The following is an 8,828-nucleotide window of genomic DNA, read 5'->3' as shown; positions in this document are numbered from 1 at the left end:
CTGCCCCTCTCTTTAGTCAAAGGTGAATAATGCGTTGTATTCCTCTCTAAATAAGTTCAGGCTCAACACATGAATAAAAAAAATCATTTGGATTTTGTGATTAATCGTAATTAGGTAAAATAAGATTTTTTATTTTTTAGAAAGGTCTCCTTAAACGTTTTAAGTCAAATATAATATCATTTTATTGTTATTTAATTTCAAACAATCCACATGATTTAAACATTTTGTTAGGTCAAGAAAATCTTACTTTTCAAATGTTTGGCTATTAACTGGTATTTTAAGCAAAGAGAAGAATAAGCCTTATTCCAAGGACGCTATAAATTGATACGGAAAACAACATAATTTTACAATATTGTCCGCATTATAGTAAAATATCCGCTTGGTTTTTGTTTTTCAGCAAAATGCCTTCAATTACCGGATAAACTTGCATTTTTTTTAATACAACTTTACCTTTTTCATATTTTTGAAATCTAAGAATCTTTGATTTTGTTACTTTATGCCTGAACATCCTTCTGAAATATATATGACGTGACAACTGTAAATTCAAAAATATTCAAAGTATGAGAGATCTATGAAATAAAAGTAAAGTATGCTGCATACAAAGAATATGTTGAAGAATGGGCTGAATCAGATTCTGGAATTCAGAGATAGTGGCAGAGAAATTTTTTAAACTTACGAGTAAAATATGGCAATTGTTCTACCCAAACCATTAGGATGTGAAGGAGAGGCACACTGTTGCAGCCAAAATTTTTCGATACTTGATTCTCAATGCTTGAATAAACTTGAATATAATTGCCGCGATCTTAAGTATGCATATAAGGAAGCTTAGTTAAAATATTTATAGCAGTAATTGAAAATTTACAATTAAAACAGGGAAGTAAGATGAAGAGTTTATTTATATATTTTATTTATTTTAAATTGAGTTTTTTTCTGTTTTAGTTGTTTTCTGGGACTACAGCAACTTGACAGAACACCTTAATTGTGTATCAAGGGGTAGGGCTTCCATTTACTAAGATCCAATATTAATCGTTTGGGCAACCCCATATTTCCTTTGCATAAACATGCTTTTTTTACTCTATTTGATGGATTCATGATTTTGACCTTGACAATATGCAATTTGGTAATTATGGTCGTTCCAGAAATTTAGGTAGGTAAAGGCCGAAAGCTTGCGTCCATAAATGCATTTCATTCTTTTAAATATTTAAGGAAATCAAAAAATGCTTGATTGTCCTATTTTCGTTCCATGTCTTTCGTTATAATGTTAAATACTTCTTTTTAAAATGCTATCCGTGATATTCAGTTTTCGCCATGTTTTATCAGTGATATTTAGTTTTCGCCATGTTTTATCAGTGATATTTCAAACTCAAGAATTAGTTTCCGCGATATTTTGTCTACATACCATTATTGTTACAATTACAATGATGCATTTTTAATGTTTACATGTTTTGACTCTAGAAAAACGAAATTAAGATTGTTTATCTACTGTTTTATCTAATTTTGTAACATTATTTATCTACATTATGAATAGGCTCGTATCAATAGGCTCGTAAGTTATATGGTCCAATTGGATCACTGCTGTATTTAGTCGTTACTTTTAAAAACAGGCTTCCACAATGTTCCATCGCATAATATAGCCTGTCGAAATCAACAGTACTTACATTATTCTAAACTACGCGTCCGAACCGTTTTACTCAATCTTACCTCAAGAAATTGCCTTTTATTAGATATTGATTATTGTAAAAACATAAAACAGCCTCCCATAACTCCGCATGTAAACATACTGGGGAAAAAAGGCAATTTTTCGTAGAAATATAAAACACTCTGAAGTAAAAAGCAATTAAAACTACTTTTTACTTCATTCAATTTTTTAACATAACAAAGTTTAATTTCGTCATGTTTCTTTTTGTGATATGACACCTCGTATTAATTTTTCTACGTCGAAATTTAAACGATAATGGAAAGCATCTTAAAGAAATCTTTTTGTTACAAATCTAATATTGCTTTTAGCTTGATAATGTGTTGTATTGATCAGCTTCTACCTATTAAATAAATAAATAAATAAAATAAACACTTTAGAGGAAAATGGCATTGGAACTCGCAAGATGTAGCAATGGGAGTTTGTGCTTTCTGAAAATCCTTTTGTGGGGCGTTTCGTTGAATCAAAAATCAGTCAGTAAATGGAGAGTATTGCTATCCTGGATGTTTTTAGCAACTACTGTTTTAATGTTTATAGATAATCTTGTGATCTTGTGCATTGTAACAATGTCAGTTGGCTCAATATGGCAAGTAACTATCACAAGCCTTTTAACTCCCATTGTAAGTCTGTGGTTCTGGTCAGTCTTGCTGTTAAGAATAAAAGAAATTTTCCGTTTTCTGAAAAAATTGAAGCTAATCTTTAAAAATAAAGTCTATAGAAGTAATAAATGGGCTGTTTTGTCCTTGTACGTCATTCTTTTTACTTATCCAGTTTTTATACTCCTGATCAGGACAGATGGTGCAATTGCAACGAAGTTAATGTTAGCCTATGGTTATCCATTTCATGATTTTTTTCTGAATATAATCTCATATACAAAGTTCTTCTTTCATTTTTATTTATATCCCTTTTCTACGAGTTTAGTGTCTTTATTTTATACAAGATTGTGCCAGTTTTTTGGGGCAGAGTTTAGAAATATGGCAAAAGAAGTTGAAAATTTCAAACCTGAAAAATTCTCAGATTCTAAGCAAAGAATCATACTTTATAATAAAGAAATACTAATCGATTTTTTACATCGCACTGAAAAATTGTTCTCGCAACCAATATTTCTTGTATACTTAGCAAATTTTTGGGCATGCTTCAGTCTCCTATGTGTTTTCGCCATTGTAGATATAAAGGAAATAGACTATCTATATGTTGTGGAGTGGGCACCCCAATTCGCTATTTCCTGTTTGTCCTCATTTACATTAATATGGTCAGCGAGTCAAGTGACGGTTGAAATTGAAAACTTCCAGTTTACATTTCAGAGGCAAGTAAATCTCAGAACTTTGCTTGGCTTCAACAATTCAATTAACAATGATCAGATTCATAAATCGAATATCACTCTATCTGGTTGTGGAATATTTTACTTTAAAAGAAGCTTAATTTTAGTATCAGTCGGTACCGCTTTGACGTATAGTTTGCTGATAATGAGTTCAAATAAAACATGAAAAATGAAACCTAAATATTGATGCAAATGCTCTTTATATACGAGGACTTCATTGGTGTGCGAGGTCCAGCGATTGCGATCATTTGAGGTCGCACACATTTTCTGATTCCAAATTGCTGAGCGTGAAAGGAGTCCGATGGCTGAGTGATAGTGTTCTGCTCTCTCGTGTCGCTGGTCTGAGGTTTATCCCAAGCAAACTTGAATCAAGCGTCTCTTCAGTGAATCGATGAAATAAGTGATAAGCTTGTTTGGGGACTGAAAACTGGTGTTCGCTTTCGGTTGACCACATTGAACCGGAACATCTGTGCCTGCATCTCATCTGCTTCAGAGCCCATGGTCAAGAAAACTTTTATGGGCATAGTAGGCATTGGCACTCCGTGAACTGTTGCGCTACTTAGTTAAGCTGTAATTTAGTTCTTTATATATCAATTGTATCTAATAATTATATTGATATTCAACAACATTCATTCATCACCATTAAGGGACTCAAACTTTCGAACTCTCTCCAGACTAAAGAAATAGAACCATGTTTTCAAGACTGTAACTATTGCATCTTTCCCATTTTTTGAATATAATATTTCCTAAAGAGGTATGTTAATTCCGAGCAAGTAGTTTTTTTTGTCTGATTACATACTGTAATTAATAGTTAGCACAAGACGATTAGCATGTTTGAGTTCAAACTTTTAAATCATTATGAATGATTTTGATTGATGGAAATCCAATCATTAAAACAGATAATTAGTTTTCTCAGTTATAATTTATTTTTTTTTGGTTCATTGAACAAATCTGCTAATACAATTCTCCGCTGGTATCAAGTTATTTCTATTTGTAAACATTAGACTTAAAGGCTAAAGTCTCCAAAAAATATTATTGACCATTTAAAATACATAAATATGCCTAAGGCAAGTATTATTTTACCTATGCAATGATTATATATGTATTCTGAAGATAGCCCAGTAATCATAACTCCCCGTCTCTACAAAGCTTGCTTAAAATGTAATGTTTTCATAGTTTTACATACAGGTCATGCACTGTCTCTGGTGGTTTATCGGTTGAAACTGTAAGCCCTAAATATAAAAAAAGTAGCTTGTCATTTTAGGCAGATATGCTATAATATACTAGATGCAATATTTTTTTTCTATTCTATCTTTATCGATTAATTTTAATTTTCTTAAAACTTACATTTTTGTGGATCACGCAATGTTTACAAGTAAATAAAAGTTTAAAACAAAATATAAATAAAATTTCACTCAATACATTGGGCCTGCTCACTACAAATTGGTGCCCGTCTACTTTAAGGTGCACTATATTAAATTAAATACTACCAACTTCATCGATCATTTTAAAAGCGTTTACCAGTTTTTCAAATTCGAAATTACAACGCAAATACTTACTTTTATTACGTTGACAGAAATCAAAAAACGAGCGCCTGTTGTTGTTTTTCTCTATTTCTTATTTCTTTTCAAATTTTATTTTATAACCGTTTATTTCATATTCTATTTTAAACAGACGATCCAATTTTTGGGTAATACAACTACTAATGTTCAACTCCTCAGCCTTCTGATTTTGAGCCCAATCCCGGAGACAAGCGAATTCCTGCATAAAGTATTGGGAGAAAGTTGCCTTCGTGGAGGACTTTTTGATCGAACTAATTAGCATTTACGTAACATAGAGAGGAAGACCACTAGAACCTCCCAAGGTTAACCTGACGGCAAAGGGACTCTAATCCATGATCCGTCTACCACTGTGGTAGGTGCAAGCCGGATACGGATTTGTATCGACTAACTATTGCTGGAATTCGAATCCTGTTCAACTCATTGGAAGGCGAACGCTGTATCCGAGTCTTCGCGGCTCCCTGGAATTAGTTATTTTATTTTATAACCGTCGTTGAACAACCGACCCAATTTTTTGGGTTTGCGACTATTAATGTTCAACTTCGTAGCCTTATAATTTTGAACCCAATTTAAAAGACAAAGGAACACTTGCATCAAGTAATGGTTTGCAAAATTTAAAGGAATTCTTTAGCTTTATTAGGGAAGTTTAATTTGAATTTCGTTCGTTTTTTGTTAAAATGTTGTTCACTTTACATAGGAATTTTTAATTCTCAGAAAAATAACTACACAGATGGTATATATTTGCAAACATTAAAGTTTAAAGAATAATACATTATTTCTTAGGCTATTGGGTTTGATAATTACTATTAACAATAGCTGTACGAAAAAAAAAGAATTAAGACTTCAAAAATGGCAACATATAGCAATGGGGGTTTGTGCTCTTTTAATATCCTTTTCTGAAGTGCTTCATTGACTCAAAGAGGAGTTCATAAATGGAAAGTGTTTCTGTCTTCCATGTTTCTGTTGACCGCTATACTAATATTATTAGACAGCATAATAATATCATGCGGAAATACAATTAAATTTGGGTGAATAATTGCAAATAGCTGCAACCACTATCTTAGTTCCATGCAGAAGTATAGTTTTTTGGTTCGATATCTTAAAAATAAAAATATTTCGTTTTCTGAATAGAATAAAGCTGGTATATAAGGATATAAACTACTGGAATGATACAAGGTTTGTGTTTCTAATGTAGATTGCTCTCTTTATGTTTCCAGTACCCATTATTTTGTTTCACGCTAATGACCCATTACAATCTCAGATTCTTTATAACTATGATTATCCGATAAATAACTATGCTTTAAATTTAGTCAAGTATACCAAGCCATTTTTTAATTTTTATATTCATCCTTTTTCAACATGTTTAGCGGCTTTATTTTATTCGAGGTAATGACGCAACCAAAATGTCCGATTTGTAAAACGAAATTGACCTAACCAAACCCAAATTGTTCTCTAAAGGCAAACAATTGGAGATACCTTTTCACAAAGAGAGATTAGTTGACTTTTTTAGTCAAACTGACCGATTGTTTTTAATACCTGTTCTTCTGGAATTATTTAGCAAATTTTTGTACTTGCTTCTGTGCTGTATGTACTTTTGCGGCTATCAGCAACTTGATGTAGTTTTATTTTATCAATGGGTGCCTTAAGTTTCATTCTCATGTGTATCTATATTTATAGTGATATGGTCGGCAAGCCATTAACTATTGAGCTGGAAAACTTAAGGCGTTAATTTTGGCAGCAAATAAACCGCAGTGCTTGGTTGACTTGAATGATTCAATTGGTTCACATCAGATATATAAGCCAAGTATTATCCTATCGGGATGTTAACTATTTCACTTTAGCAGAAGCATTATATTAATATAAATAAGTACTGTTTAGTCATATGGTTTGCTTATAAGGAGTTTAAGTAAAGAATAACATATGAAAAAAGTAAACGAAATAGCAGATAAATTTAGATTGCTAGCTCGTCAAATAGACTGCTGATTTTGCCAGTTTAGTGAAGTCTGAGTGTTATAATAACTTTCTAATAATTTTAAAAAATGTAAACGATAAACGTTATCACTTACCTGAGTTTTAATTGGTTGATACCGTGACAACCGTAAAGTCAAATGTGTCCGTTGTCCTACCACAATGTTATCAACTTATCTTAATAAAGCTCCACTCCGAAAATTGATTTCCCCCAATTTTCGTAAATCTGCAAATATTGCCTCAGATAAAAAGATATGAATTTTAATGAAAGTAAGAGACTGCTGGTCATATTCCCCGCTAATATGTTTGACAAAAAAAATGAAATATAAAAGTAAACATGCTTTTGATTCGTAGTCCATTGGTCGAATCAGCTACAAAATAACACTGGTTTTTATGCAAATTGAGCTTAGTTTAATCCCTCTAGATCTGTGATCATATACACAGAAGAGCCATTACATTATGGCCACCCTGCTAATAACATTTAGGACCACCTTTAGCCCTCAAAACTGCTTGCACCCCCCGTGGCATTGATTCCACAAGTTGCTGATAGGTAGTCTGAGGTATCTGATACCAAGCGATCACCAACTGGTCTTGCAATTCCCTCACATTGCAAGGGGGTAGCGTGGCAGCACGAATTAGCACGAATTTGGTTTTCCAAGTAGGACCACAAATGCTCTATTGGATAAAGGTCAGCTGAATTTGGGGATCAAGACATGACTTGAAAATCACTGGAATGTTCCTCGAACCAATCCATGACGATTCGACCCTTATGACATGGTGCATTATCCTGTTGGTAAACCCCATCCCCCGCAGGAAACACTGTTGCCATAAATGGGTGAACCTGGTCTGCAACTATGTTCAAGTATTGAGGTTCAGGGATTGTTCTCTGAGAATTATGGGTCCTAATGTGCCCCATGAAAACATTGTTCCTGGGCGTGAGACCGAAAACCTGGGCGAGACGATTGTTATAGATCGAGGGTGGTCATAATGTGATGGCTCTTCGGTGTATATGTGATCTCGTGATTTTCACTTCAGTACCCATAAAACGAACTTCTGTGGCTCTAGCGGCAAGATAGCACGAACGTGATCTCAATACGGTACTCTAGTATTACATCTTGAATTATTCTATGTATACGTACTGTATAGTACGCATATTCTTGGAGCATTTTACCTAAATAAGATAGTTCTGTCTACCCTAATTAGTTTAAATAATGATATTTGGATATGTAGTCAAAGTTCAGTGCTTTATTTAAAAATGAAATGATAGATAACAGAAGGAAATATACTTTGGTTAAAAGAAATATGCACTGTGTGGATGTTTTTAATGTAGATACCATTTTTTCTGGCATGTGACTATTGTGTAAGGTTCAGTTAGGTAAGTTTATTAAGTCTTTGATTTTAGTTATTATTTAAAATTAAAAGATTTGAACTAAAAGTTTTGATCCTTTATTATATCATAAAGTAGGGCAATTCCACGGAAGTGTCAACTTTTAACTGAAAAATTTTTTTTTTTTGAATTGCATATTTTAATTTTAAAAATATGTTCAAAAATAGCCAAAGTCTACATATTTCTCTTTCATTTTTGATAATTTTAAATGTTTTGAATCTGGCAGCATTCTAAAGTAATCACATGGCTGACAAGTGAATTGTTCACATTTGCGCTGAAATTGTTTTCTTGAAAAATACATATAAAATAAAGGAAATGTATCTTTCTTTTGCAATACTTTGATAAAATAAAAGTAACTTCTTTTACGTCATTCCGTCACATGTCTTAATGCATAAATTTCCTGAGAACGAAGATAAAATGTGACATTGGCAAGTTAGATATAAAACCTCTTCAGAGACAACCTAATTTTCAAACTGTTGAAATTTTTAATAATTCTTACATAAATATTAATCCTGTTTAGCTGTTACATTCTGTTTATCATTTACATATTAATAAAACATTTTTTTAATGAAGACTTTCTTCTACTAAACTTTTTGTCATTCCGTCACAGCAAATAGATGTTAATAACTGCTAGCCAACCTGAGGTTAATTTTCCAAATTCACATTTTACATTGCTTACCCATTATACTAAAAGTATAAAATAGTTCAGAAAAATAATAGCTGCAAAATTCGCAGAAACTACCAGTTCTAAGCGGCATGCCAAAAGCTTGGTTGCCAAAATGTCATTCCGTCACGCAAATAAAAAGTTCGTAAAATTAAAAGTAAAAAAGATAGAAAATCCTGTTTTTTTAGTTTATGAAGCGCATTATGCCAATAATAATGATATGCATGAGAAAA

The sequence above is a fragment of the Parasteatoda tepidariorum genome, chromosome 9 (assembly GCF_043381705.1).
Source record: "Parasteatoda tepidariorum isolate YZ-2023 chromosome 9, CAS_Ptep_4.0, whole genome shotgun sequence".
NCBI classification, from domain to species: domain Eukaryota; kingdom Metazoa; phylum Arthropoda; class Arachnida; order Araneae; family Theridiidae; genus Parasteatoda; species Parasteatoda tepidariorum.
Note: the sequence above shows the minus strand (reverse complement) of the source record.